General features: G+C 36.6%; 1 non-coding gene across 1 annotated transcript; it reads right to left on the bottom strand.

Annotated features, from left to right (window-relative positions):
- Positions 1-1,705: 1,705 nt before the first annotated feature.
- On the bottom strand, positions 1,706-1,812 carry LOC117276247 (small nucleolar RNA R71). Its single transcript, XR_004506482.1, has one exon. It is a non-coding gene; the product is annotated as a small nucleolar RNA R71 (small nucleolar RNA).
- Between the last annotated feature and the right edge of the window lie 12,644 nt (positions 1,813-14,456).

Genomic DNA, 14,456 nt, shown 5'->3' with positions numbered 1-14,456 from the left:
TCACAAAGTTTGGAAACTACGGAATTCATCTTGAGTTCTTACTTTTTCCTTCTTTTATTGATTTGTATGTACTCTTGGGAATTATTTGAAATTGCTACCATGACTATGTGTGGCTAAACTCATCCGTTCTGGAGTTATGATTTTACATGAATGTTGATAATTGATTTGACGAGTTAATTTATCATATTTGGTTGTTTATTTATATTCTAAGTTTAATTATTTTACTGCCTAGCTAACAGTGAAATACTATATATGAATCTTGAGTTGAACTTGAAAGAGGTAATTCTTGATTGCAAAAGGATTGAATAGAGCACGATCTTGAACCTAGTCATTGGGGAATTGATTTGCAAATATGGATAGAAATATACATATTTTCCGTGCTTAGCCAATTATGCAAAAAATTATTAATGCGTTCTTTTTATCTCTAATCTCATAGAAATATAGGGTTTAGAATAAATTAAATAGGCGAGTAGAAGTTGTACAATTTCTACGAGTATTATTGTTCTTACAAGTTAATAACCAAGATAAAATAATGAGTCGAGTCGATTTAAGAATTCAACAGGATTGTTAGCCAGCCATAACCCTCGAATATTATTTCTCAGTAAATTAAATTCTTCGTGCTAAGTGTGCTAGTTAATTACTTCTTCTTTTACTTGCAGTTTTAGTTAGTAGAATCAATTAATCAAAAATCACTTTGAAACTTGTTCTTGACTCGATAAATTAGAAATTGCTCGATTTAGTTGATGATTGATCATAAATACTAGTGGGAACGATACTCTATTCACTCTTTATTACTTAATTGATCGCGTATACTTGTGTGTGCGATTTTGGGCAACAAGTTTTTGGCGTCGTTGTCGGGGACTTAAAAATTGATTATCTTACAACATTAAGCTTTTACCACTCATCGAGTTTAGTGTTTTTTTAATCTTCTTTTTGGATGGGTGTTTGATCTCAGGTACTTTTCTTGAATGCGATGGGTTAGAAGCCAGGATAGACTACAAGATTTTGACCCAGAACATTAGAGAGCATTTTGTAGAAGGTTGAGAGAAGCTCGAGAAAAAAATAATCTACAAGAACTCATCCAACTTCCTGTGGAAATGGCGGAAGAACACCCATTGGCGGTACAAGAGGTGGCTATGCCTAGCATTACTAATGTCACCTCCAATATCGTTAAGCCTAGGATCACTGGGCATTTCGAGCTTAAGCAGAGAATGATCCAGCTACTTCATGCAAATGGACAGTTCATGGGACTGGCACACGAAGACCCCCAACAACAACAACAACCCAGTATAATCCCACTAGTGGGGTCTAGGAGGATAGTGTGTACGCAGACCTTATCTCTACCCTGGGGTAGAGAGGTTGTTTCCGATAGATCCTCGGCTCCCTCCCTCCAAGAACTCCCCACCTTGCTCTTGGGGTGACTCGAACTTACAACCTCTTGGTTGGAAATGGAGGGTGCTTACCACTAGAGCAACCCACTCTTACCGAAGACCCCCAATAACATATTCTGAATTTTCTGGAGATTAGTGATACCTATATCACTAACGAGGTCACATATGATTATGTCTGGCTCATATTATTCCCTTTTTCTTTGTTGGGAGAGGCCAAGAGATGACTGAAGTCTGAGCCATCTAACTCTATTGCATCGTGGAATGATTTGGCTCGCAAATTTCTGGCTAGGTTCTTTCCCTCTGGTAAAACCGTAAAGATAAGAAGTGAGATAGTTGCATTCAAACAGAGAGAATGTGAATCACTTTATACAGCCTAGGAGCGATTCAAGGGGCTACTAAGAGACTGTCCACATCATAACCAAACCAACGAAGTACTGGCTCACACCTTTATTGAAGGTATGCACCCTAAAACAAAAAAAGTGGTAGACGCAGCAATTGATGGTCAAGTATTGGAAAAGAGCTTTGATGAGATCTACGTGCTGTTGAACAAGTTTTCCAAAAGCAACCCAGATTGGTAAGGGGAAGCAGGTAGACACACGGCCCATAAAGCTGCTGGGGTACTTGAATTGGATGTTGTATCAGCACTATCTGAACAGGTAACATCTTTAGCAAATCAAATCAGCAAGATGAATGTGACCCAGAACCAGCAACAGTTCCCATTAATGCAACAGGTTCAACCAGTACAACAGGTGCATGTGTTTTGCGAAGTCTGCGGCGAGGGCCATACCAGTGATGCATGTCCAGCGAATCCAGAGTTAGTTAATTTGTGGGAATGTGAATAGAGGCCAAGCTAATCAGAAGCAGTTCAAACCACAAGGCCAATAACAACAGTTTCGCCCACCATAAGCAGATTAGTATCGCACCTGACTGGAGTCTGCCCTTTGAGTTGATGTGTGATGCGAGTGACGTAGCAATTGGAGTTATTCTTGGACAGAGGAAGAACAAAGTGTTTCATTCAATCTACTATGCCAGCAAGACCCTAACTGATGCATAACTCAATTACACCACGACAAAAAAAGAACTATTGGCAGTTGTCTATGCTTTTGATAAGTTTCGGTCCTACTAACACATGCGATCATGTACATGGATCATGCGGCGATCAGGTATTTAATTTCAAATAAAAAATGCTAAGCCGAGACTGATTAGATGGGTACTTATTTTGCAGGAATTTGACTTAGAAATCCGTTATCGGAAGGGCACAGAGAAGCAGGTGGCTGACCACTTGTCAAGGCTAGAAAATCATGAGCATGTGGGAAAAGGAGGGGTGATTAAGGAGACGTTCCCAGACGAGTAACTCTTTGCACTCACACATGATCCACCAACATGGTATGCGGATTATGTAAATCTCATAATGAGCGGAGTACTACCTCCAGAAATGTCACCTGAAGGGAGGAAGCGATTCCTACATGACATAAACTACTATTTATGGGATGAGTTGTTCTTTGTATCGGCAATGTGCTGACCAACTGAGGAGGAGATGCATTCCGGAGAAGGAGGTGGAGCAGGTTTTGTACGATTGTCACTCCTCACCTTATGGGAGACATCATGGCAGTGACAGAACAACTGCAAAAGTTATGCAGTCGGAATTTTATTAGCCGACTCTGTTTAAAGATGCCCATTCATTTGTGAAGAAGTGTGATCGGTGTCAGCGAACTGGAACAATCACTAGAAAAAATGAGATGCCGCTTACGAACATTCTTGAGGTGGAGATTTTCGATGTTTGGGGGATCGATTTTACGGGACCATTCCCATTGCCTAGAGGGAACAAATACATCTTATTAGTAGTGGACTACGTGTCTAAGTGGGTGGAGGCCATTGCTTTACCTACTAATGATGCGAAGGTAGTGGCTAATTTTGTCAATAAGAACATTTTTACACATTTCGGGACTCCTCAAGCTCTGATAAGTGATAAAGGTACGCATTTTTACAATAGACTTGAACAACCTTCTAGCGAAATAAGTCAAGCACAAAGTTTCCACTGCATATCACCCTCAGACAAGTGGGCAAGCAGAGGTATCGAATAGAAAAATAAAGCAAATTTTGGAGAAAACGGTATGTGCAAATAGGAAAGACTGGGCTGCAAGGTTGGATGACGCTCTATGGGCATACAGAACTGCATATAAGAAGCCTATTAGTACCTCACCTTACAAGTTGATCTATGAAAAAGCATGTCACCTTCGAGTTGAGCTAGAACACAAGGCCTTTTGGGCCGTCAAAAATCTCAATATGAATATGGAGTTGGTGGGTGAGAAAAGATTGCTCCAACTCAATGAGCTAGATGAATTTAGGCTGAATGTATATGAGAACGCCAAGCTATATAAAGAAAAGACCAAAAGGTGGCACGACAAGCACATCAAGCATCGCCATTTCGAGTCGGGCTAGTTAGTATTGCTATTCAACTCCAGGTTGAAGTTTTTTCCTGGAAAATTAAAGTCGAGATGGTCTGGACCTTTTGAAATAGTGCGTGTGACACCATACAGGGCTATAGAGTTAAGATCGCCAAATTCCGAGAAGACATTCTTGGTAAATGGGCAAAGAATCAAGCGTTATTGAAGTGGTGAAGTTGATCGTCACAAGTCCTCAATTGCACTGAAGGATGATTGAGGAGTGGTAACGTCGTGTCGCGATGTTAAATCAAGCGCTTCTTGGGAAGCAACCCAAGCATTTTATTTTGCTTTGATAGTTCACTAGCTTTCCCCTTTTGTTTCTGTATTTTTTATTTTTTTTAGGAGTTCCTTAATTTTGCTTTATCTTGTAGGAATAATTTTTGTTGTATTTATCATAAAAATAAAAATAAAAAGTTCCAGCTGTCACACCTCCTTTTTTCCGAGGGATGGGGAGTTTTTCCAATCTAAGTGACATTATTGAAATGAGATTATTTTATTTAATTCAGAGTCGCCACTTGGAACAATTGTTATGGTGTCCCAAGTCACCGATTTATTTCAAAATCCCAAATCGATAAAATTGGCTCTTATTTATGGTCTGCGAACATAGAAGACCGGGTAAGAAATTTTGTTAACCCGAGAGAAGGTGTGAGGCACTTCCGAGTTCCGTGATTTTAGCACGGTCGCTTAACAATTAATACATGGCTTAATTATCTGATTTATTACATGTCTACAACCTATTCTGCATTTTTATATTTTAACCGCTTTTAATTATTTTTAGTCCTTTTAGTATTTATGGAATTTATTTGATCAAGTCGCGATGCCGCGCACTCGTTGTTATGGTACATATTGTAAATCACGCCACGTGAAATGTACCCGTGATTCACAACATATTTATTTTAATTATTATTATTATTTTAAATTAAAGTCAAGTCACGTGAAACACACACATGAGTTGGGATTTATGTATCATGACTATGCCACGGGAACTGTACCCATAGTCACGATGATTTATTAATCGCGCCTAAAGTAAGCTACGAATGTTTATGAGTCTATCTTCCTAAACTAATTTGAGATTATTGTGAAGGCCATAGATTATGGAATTTATTTGTGGATGACATGTCTTAATTGCTAATGGATCATTTAGGACTTGATGACCAAAAGGCTCTTTCAATTCATCTTATAATCTATAGAAATATGTGCCAACTGATAGTAATATATTAATTAATCCAATCGTTCTTATCATTTAAAAGTTATTCCTAAAGCCAAATCATTTCATGTGAATGCCCAACTCATCTTTCAAGATATTAGTGTATGGCCCAATTAGAAAATAATTCATTTACCAATTAAGCTTTGAGCCCATATTCTTAGCACTAACAATCATTCCAAAATAACGACACCAGTGAAGAAAAACTCACGTCTTAACATCAAAAGAATTAACCAAGGAATTCAAGGCATGCTAATTAACTAAAACTAAAAGCAATAAGCAACAAGGCTAAAATATCCGTCAAAAATAACAAGTGAAATAGTAAACCAATCGTAAATCTATCCTTAAGGAAAATAGGAAAAAAAATCAAACTTATAGCAAACATAATATGAATTGGAATCCGAAAACTGGAGAACAAGAAATGGACCTTTCAATAGCTAAATATTCTTCGGTACAACAGGAACAAAGCTCTGCTGGACTTTTGTACGAACTAACCACAACCGAAAACGGTACCGAGAACCTCGACGAAGCTTCGAACCTCGACTGAAACTCTTTTATTTTAGTGTTTGGGTAAGTTTCAGCTGGTGGTTCATGGAAGAAGATGAGGTGTTAGGTGTTGGTTTTCTACTGGAAGTTTAGGCTGGATTTTCGAAAGAAAGAGGAAGAAAGAATGACACGAATAGAAATTTTCTTAGCTATAGAAGAAACAAAAAAATATTTCTCTCAATTCTCTCCTCTCTATTTTTTTCTCTTTCTCCCCCTTTTTTTTCTCCTCACATTTCTCTTCTATTTATAGAAATATTTTCGGACTTTTTCAGATTTATTTATTATTATTATTATTATTATTATTATTATAATTAAAAAGAATTTCCACTTCCCATTTCTCTTCTTTTTTAAAAGAAAATAATTCCCTACTTTCCTATACTTTTATTTTTTAATTTCTCACCTTTTTACTTTTATTATATTTAAATTCCCACTTTTTTTACTTTTCTTTTTTTATTTTCCACTTATTTTCCTTCTTTTTTTTTTAATTTTCACTTTCTTTTACTTTTAAAAAACAAAAAATCAGCTACCTTTACTTTTATTTTTTAATTCCAACTTTCTTTTACTTTTCATTTTTTAAATTTCCACATTCTTTTACTTTTATTTTTTTAATGTTCCACTTTCTTTTACTTTTTTATTAAACAATTTTCACCTACTTTTACTTTTACTTTTTAATTCTATATTTTTACCTTTCCTATTTTTTAATTCCTATCCGAAATTTTTAAAAATAATATTTAATTTTTTTCGATTTTTTAATTCATTTTATTTTAAAATAAAGATAAAAATAAAAATAAAAATAATACTAATATAATAATTGACCTTTTAAATTATTATTATTTTTTACCCTATATAAAAATAAGTGTAACAAAGCTAAAAATACATATATTAAATTTCTAAAAATATTTATATGGTACAAGGTGATAAAAATTCAAATATAGTAAAAAATTAGGTGCTCACACCAGGCATGGGTAAAGAGGGTGGATGCGTCGCATCCCCCTCAGCGCCAGAAATTTTAGGGCAAAAATGGTCGAGGCAGTGAAGTCTGCCCAAAGCGCCAACTAGCGCATCCAATTGAAGTATGGGGAAAACAATTGGGACGCGTCGCGTCCCCTTCAGCGCGCACAGGTAAGTGTTTTAAACACTGCCTCAACCTCAAATGCAACAGGTACATGCCTCTCCTTCCTCGTCTTTTCTCTATCTCGCTGGTAGCAGCAGAACCCCTACCCCAAATTCCTTACTAATTAGAATATTACACATGAGACTAAGAAGGGAACTGAAAAAGTTTGAGGCATGTGATTGTCGTTCCCGTTGGTTGTGATATTTGTGAGATGATAAACTAGAATTCCCTTTATCTCGTTAATTTTGGGAGGGTATCCGAATTGCCCAACTATTAGAAAACACTAGGCAAAATTATTGCATGCCACATGTTCGACTAAATGCCTATGAGGTAAATTTAGGCGTTGGCGAAGTATGAGTAACCGAGCGATACTAGTATATGCTAGTGAATAAGTGTGGGGTCGTTTGAGTGATCGTGTACAGCCGTCTTAGAGTGTAGAAGCTACAGGTGCTCGCCACTCTTTCATCTTTCGTTTTGAAGCATGTGATGGTCGTTAGGCTTCCGAGCGACCACGTTCCGGGCTGAATTAAATGCAATTAAAGTGCTCAGCTGCTTGTAATGTAATGTACATGGCTCATGCAATTGCATTATGTGTACTTTATGCATAGTGGTATATATTGAAACTAAGTGTGGGGTGGCGAGTCATATAGCTGAATAAATTATTGCGGTTCGTGTGAGCACCACTCGAATCAATCTCTTGTTGTGCATAATGATGTCTATAAGTGCATTGCTCACTCGTGTAGTTGAATGAAATACTGAATGGCATAAACATGCGAATGATTGGAAGTGCACACTTTTGCACAACTCCTTCACATCTGAAACTTCAATGTTCTGCATACTAATTGTTGACTTTGCTTTGCAGGTACATAGGTTCCTAATGGCGGCAACGAGCAAAACGTCCAAACAACAAGAATAAGATAATGATAGGCAACCGCCTAAAAAGCTTACTGGAAAAGCGATAGGTGCTCCAAACTCACAGAACAAAAGAAAGCGGACTGAGAAAGCAAAGGTGCCGCCACCTAGGTGATTAATTGATGAGTCAGAGCAAGAAGAAGATGAACCATTAGTGAGGAGGACTGTAAAAAGGGGTACCACAAAAATATCCGTAAATCCTCCAAGAAAGGGGATAGAGTTCAGAGAACATGTGCCGCACTAGACCTAATCCACAACGCAGGTTGATCCAAAAGATAAAGGGAAGCAAAAGACTACCTCAAAATCTGAGTCTGAGTCTGATTCGGACTATGAGCTCACAAATGTCAACATGAGCGACGAAGATGAGGGTGAACTAGTTGACCGAGCTGCTTGGGAGAAGAATTTTGTCAGTGAAAAAGCATTCCGGGCTTATGAGAAAATCCTGGATTCTAAGAAGTACATTTCAGAAAAGCCAATCAACATTGGAACATTGAAGAAACATTATCCAGATCTTCTAAAATCAATTCGAGAGGTGCAACAATAAGGACCTATCTTGAAGGGCCACAGCAAGGCCAACCTTACTATTGTCAAAGAGCTTTATGCCAATTGGCGTCACTCACTGGATAACATTGTGAGAGTACGAGGAGTGGATATCAATGTATAAGCTGAAGCTCTGAACGAGTACTTAGGGGTTCCACACACACCAACGGACAAGTATGACTCTATATGCAAAGAGCCTGATTACTCACATATTCAGTCAGTCCTATGCCCTACCAGGAAAGATGCAAATTGGAAGCATGGGAGTGTAGAGTACTATTCTCTGGCCAAAGAATTCATGAGCGCATTAGCACATGTGGTTCTGAATTTCATATACAATCGCTTGATGTCGTGCCAACACAAAACTAATGTCCCTCGATACCGAGCACTAGTGTTGTATGCTTTATTGGAGGGGATCCCGCTCAACTTGGGATCCATTATGCACGACCAGATGCAGTGCACTAGGATGAACTACATGTAGATGTTGCTCTTTGCGAATACCTTATCGGCTTACTTGACAGAGATGGGAGTGCTATGGTACAAGGAGAATGATGATGTCGAGGCTAAAGCTCCAGGACCATATGATATTACTCATGTACTAGAGTCGAACATGGGGAGGGCCTCTAAGTTCACTATTCAATAGTTGTTTGAGCAGATGAGAGCTGATATGCAAAGGAACATGGCTGAGTTAATCGAGACTCGTGCAGAGTTGAGTGCCCCTAGAGGTGAGTTGATTCAGACTCGGGCAGATCTAAGCCAAGTCCAGACTGAGCAGGCTATGATGATAAGGGAGGTATCACTACTCCTCCGTGCTTTGGTCCAACGTACATATATAGATATCTCATAATTTCTTGCACCATCCTCTGCTGGACCATCCACGTATGCTCCTCCTATAGTCCCGGAGTCTCCATCCATAATGCCCACTGAGACCGCTGTGCCGCATGCTACAAACTCAGCTCCACTGGTGATGATAGGACTGTGATCGAGCTCCATATTCGTGAGGATGTTATTGCTATGCTAGAAGGGGCCATGATAGATGTCGCGGATGCTTCGAGTACTCACTCGGTTGTTGCTACTGTCTCTGATGCTCCTCCAAACACCACGGAGGAGCCCTTCACATAGACTTGAGGGAGTTTCTTCTCACCCTACTCTACTTAATTTGTGTGCATTGGGGACAACGCACGGTACTAAGTGTGGGGCGAAGGTTATTCATTTTTTTGTATGGATGAATGTACTTAACTGTTACAATGTTTGTTGCTTTTGATACTTTTGGGGCTGGAATATTTACTAAATTAATGACCTGTAATAGTTAGTAAATACGTCTATAAGTAGTAACTCTCGGTCTCTTGGTGTGTCTATTGGTAGTATATATATATATATATATATATATATATATATATATATATATATATATATATATATATAATAATAATAATAAATAAATAAAGTATTTTTCCCAACAACGGACTACTGGGACAGTTCTCTCGAGGGATTAAGGTCCTTGAAAAAAATACAAAAAGGTTTTCACTTGATTCTAGGAATTAGTGTTAGTATTAGAAAATTGATAAAAAATAAATAAAAGCACAAAAACATTTTAGTTGCTTTGAGTAGTTAGTAAGTTTAACTTATTTTGCAATAATCCGCCTGGTTTTTCTTTGGCCATCGGTTCTTTTTCAAGGGGTGAACTTTTGAACCGGATATTAATTTTTATTTTTAGAGTAGTGTAGGATATAATGACTTAGACTAAATTCAGCATATTCAGTGACTTGTTTGATACCAACGGAGTTAGACTTGAGCATATGGATTGTAACATTCTCCATGAGTTCTTGAGAACATTTTTGCCTTGAAAAGTAGAATAATTTTTTTTGTGACGCTTAAGCTCATTTTCTTGACTTTTGTGCTAACTGTTGTGCCTTGTGCATCAAAACTGTGGCTTAACTTTGTACTTGCTTTGATTGAGAGTTGAAATGTAGCAATCCTAATTGAATCATGTTCCATTGTATGGTGAGATTTTTGTATAGTTCCATGTAGTATATTTGTGTCTAGAACTTGCCCTGCATGTGAGTTGAAGCGAAATCCTAGGTTTTGCTCTGTGTGAAATATGATTTTAGGCTGTCTTTGATCCTTTTTGAATTGTAATGCTATCACAAATAAAATCATCCCTAGTTAGCCATTTTGAGCCTCTAGATCTTTTATTTGGAACCCACATTACGAGCCTATATCCTTTTATTCTTAATTAAAACTTTTGATCCTTTTACCTCTTAGAGTACTTTAATTGTGAAATGAGCACTAAAAGAAGTAATGAAGAGATATGGGTGGATTTGTGGAATCAATGAAAGGGAGAAAGGTGCACTTATTATGTAAAATAATACATCACTAGCGAAAATTGAAAAAAAAAAAAGAAAATGAAAGAAGGAAAAATAGAGATAAATAAATTATGTCTTGTTCTTGCTAGTGGGGTACAAATTAAAGTAGTACTTAAAGAAAGAGAGAATAATTTTGGGGAGTGATCTTGTTTATGAAATTGAAGTGGATTGAAGAAGTGCGCTTAGAGTTTATTATGTGATGTGTTAAAGTGCTTAGGAGGATAAACCACTATTCCTAAATATATCCTACCCGTCCCTTAGCCCACATTACAACCAAGATAAAGTCCTAATTGATTTTAGACTGAGCAGGCCTACATTAGTAGAGATTTACATAACGAGCAAGCATATGGCACCTTTTGTGCGCATGTGAACTTCTTTAAGAGAGTGAGTGATTTCCTCTATTGTTTGAAGTCCTTAAATTACGTTCGATTTTTTTTTTGAGTGTGTAGACTATCTCTCTTTGATTTGTGGTGAGTGCACATATTTCATAATGGATAGGTGACTTTATTAAGCTCTTCAGTCAGAGTGAGTAAGTTGGCCTGGAAGTAGTTATGCTAGGGAGTCAGTTTCTGAGGTTGAGATGTCCCGAATTTGCTATTTGATTGGTTTGAACTGTTCAATAGCGTGCTATGCATGATTTTAATATGGAGAGGAAAGTCCAAGAATGCATATGCAAAGGGCTAATTATTGGTATCAACCAAAGTCATGGATACTTGAGCTTAATTGAAATGTATGGCTTGATATTGATAAACTTAACTGTGTTCGATACATTATAGGTTGATTTTACTTTGCTCGAGGACGAACAAAAGTTTAAGTGTGGGGTGGTGATGTTGAGCATATTTCTATGTGTTTTAATATTACTTTACCCATATTTTAACCACTTTTTGGTGCTATTTGATGTTAAAAATACCCAACATGTGTTAATTATTAGTTTTATGATTAATTGAGTTGTGTGTGATGATTTAAGGTGTTTGGAGTGTGAAAATATGAAGAAAATGTGCTCCAGCTATAGGAGAAGATGGTGGATGCGTCGCATCCAACCTAGAAAAAAATTATATTTGGTGCACCCTTAGCAGTGAAGTTGGGCTAAGACATCTGCCTTAGCATCCGCACTTGGGCACAACAGAGATGAAGGAACATAGGGTGGATGCGAATCATCCACCCCAGCATGCGATGTTGAGAGGTTGAAGCTGAGGCATATGCGAAGCATCCACCCCAACATCAACCCCTGAAGCTGAATCGGATTAGGAAAAGGAAAACTTTAACCCACGACCTGTGTACGCAATATATAAGCGAAAAACGCCTATTTTTGGTCATCTAACACACGGAGAAGCGGATAAAAGCCATCACATAGTTTGGAAACCACATAATTCGTATTGAGTTCTTACTTTTTCCTTCTTTTATTAATTTGTATGTACTCGTGGGAATTATTTGAGATTGCTACCATGACTATGTGTGGCTAAACTCATCCGTTCTGGAGTTATGGTTTTACACGAATGTTGATATTCGAATATTGATTTGACGAGTTAATTTATCATATTGGGTTGTTTATTTATATTTTGAATTTAATTATTTTACTGCCTAGCTAACAATGAAATACTATATATGAATCTTGAGTTTAACTTGAAAAAGGTAATTCTTGATTGCAAGAGGATTGAATAGAGCGCGATCTTGAACCTAGTCATTGGGGAATTGATTTGCGAATACATATAGAAATATACCTATTTGTTGTGCTTAGCCAATTGTACAAGAAATTGTTAATACGTTCTTTATATCTCTAATCTCATAGAAATATAGGATTTAGAATAAATTGAATAGGCAAGTAGAAGTTGTCAAATTTCTACGAGTATTATTGTTCTTGCAGGTTAATAACCAAGATAAAATAATGAGTCGAGTCGATTTAAGAATTCAACAGAATTGTTAGCCAGCCATAATCATGTAATATTATTTCTCAATGAATTAAATTATTCGTGCTAAGTGTGCTAGTTAATTACTTCTTCTTTTGCTTGCAGTTTTAGTTAGTAGAGCCATTAATCAAAAATCACTTTGAAACTTGTTCTTGACTGGATAAATTAGAAATTGCTCGATTTAATTGATGATTGATCATAAGTTCTCGTGGGAACGATACTCTACTTACTCTTTATTACTTGATTGACCGAGTATACTTGCGTGTGCGTTTTTGGGCAACAAGCATCCATATTGAAGTAGATGTTTAACTGTAAAAGCGAGCAGGTAAAGCGCGATAACTATTAATAGGTTTCAACTCTTATTACTTCTGTCTAATATGAAACTACTTATCTTAAACTTCGGGTCTAAGTAAACACCGTCACACAAATTGAGACGAAAAGAATATCTTTAAGTATTTTGATAGTATAAATTTACTTTTCATTATCAGCTATAGATGTTAAACTCAAATATACTTCAACATAGAATAATTGCCGGAGCACTATATATTTTTATGATAAAAAGAGTCACCAAGAAGATTTATAGTCGTTGCTTGAGACGGCTTATTTTTAGAATCTTATAGATTATTATGCAAAAAGTTGGAAATGTGCAGCTTGTTCCAGAAGTTGGCATTATACACTTATTCTCATGATATTTATGGGCAGAGACGGAGTTATGATTTCAACTTTATAGGTTCACGATTTTAATCCGTTTTAGTTACTGGATTCTAAATTAATATTTATACATAATTAATAAATTTAAAAAAAAATGAATACAAGGTTTGAATCAAAGCTATTAGGTTCGGCCGAACCCGTAGCCGGCACTGTGGCCCCGCCCATGTTTATGGGCATAAAAAATATGGGGCCGTGTCCCTAATATTAGTGTTATAGAACTAGTTGCAATTACTAGTGAAGACCCTCTAATTTATTGATTTCGCTTTTGAAAAGTCATATGCATGCATGAAACCTTTTACTTATTGTATGAGTACAATTGTTAGAAACTATAGAAATTCATGTAAAAGTCAGTCCTTCCTGGCTCTGTAGTTTTCACTTGTTAATTCCATACTGTACCACTTTTTTCATCTTAATTAAGTTACCTAATAACATTCCGACAAACTTACATCAAGTAGTTTTGAATGTTCTTAGAAATGCAATTCATATTTATTTTTTTGTTGCAAATTTTGGAATTAAAAGGTCAAACAAATTTTACCACTTTGCTTACCCAAATAATAATTTGATATTTAATGAAAGTATATGTTTTTCGGTGCAGAAATTGTTAAATTAGTACATGCTCAAAGAATTTGACAGAATTATAACTTAAATCCTACTTATTTGAAACAAGAATTAGCCAGGAGTGACCTTCCCTGTGTCTGTTGTTTTTTTTGGCCCTATTAAAGAATATATCAGCTTATTAACCCCCTTGTGTTAGGATTTGGCCACCATAAGCATATTATGGTGATTACTCGGATGCACCAGAAATTTTAGCGATCAACATAAGCATGTTATGGTGATCACTAGAATTTTTGACCAAAAATCTACTATGAAGGAGCCTGCTTCCAAGTTCTATTAGGAAGGCTATTTTTTCAAGATTTTTTTAACGGGGTCAAAATCTGAACGGTGGCAACGAATAATCCTATTTGTGCAAATTACCCTATTTGTAACTGGCAAAGTGCACCAGTAGCCACTTCCAAGCCTGCAATTTAAAATATATTCACGATTTACAAAGTTTTTAAAGATTAGCCAATTCATCCAAACTTCAGGGCTAAGTATCCTAAAATTTTGAGCTGCTAATTTGAAATTCAGGACTAAGTGTCTTGAATTTCTAAACTATTAATTTAATTTTCAGGACTAAGTGTTCTAAATTTATGAACTGCTAATTTACTATTCAAGACAAAAGATTCGAATTTTTGGACACAATTTTCGAGCTTTAGAACACAATGTCTTGAAGTTTGAACTTTGAGGTTTAAACTTCAGGACGCCGTATCCTGAAGTTTGA

This window comes from Nicotiana tomentosiformis, chromosome 11 (assembly GCF_000390325.3).
Source record: "Nicotiana tomentosiformis chromosome 11, ASM39032v3, whole genome shotgun sequence".
In the NCBI taxonomy this organism is placed as follows: Eukaryota; Viridiplantae; Streptophyta; class Magnoliopsida; order Solanales; family Solanaceae; genus Nicotiana; species Nicotiana tomentosiformis.
This window is presented reverse-complemented; position numbering and strand designations above follow the sequence as displayed.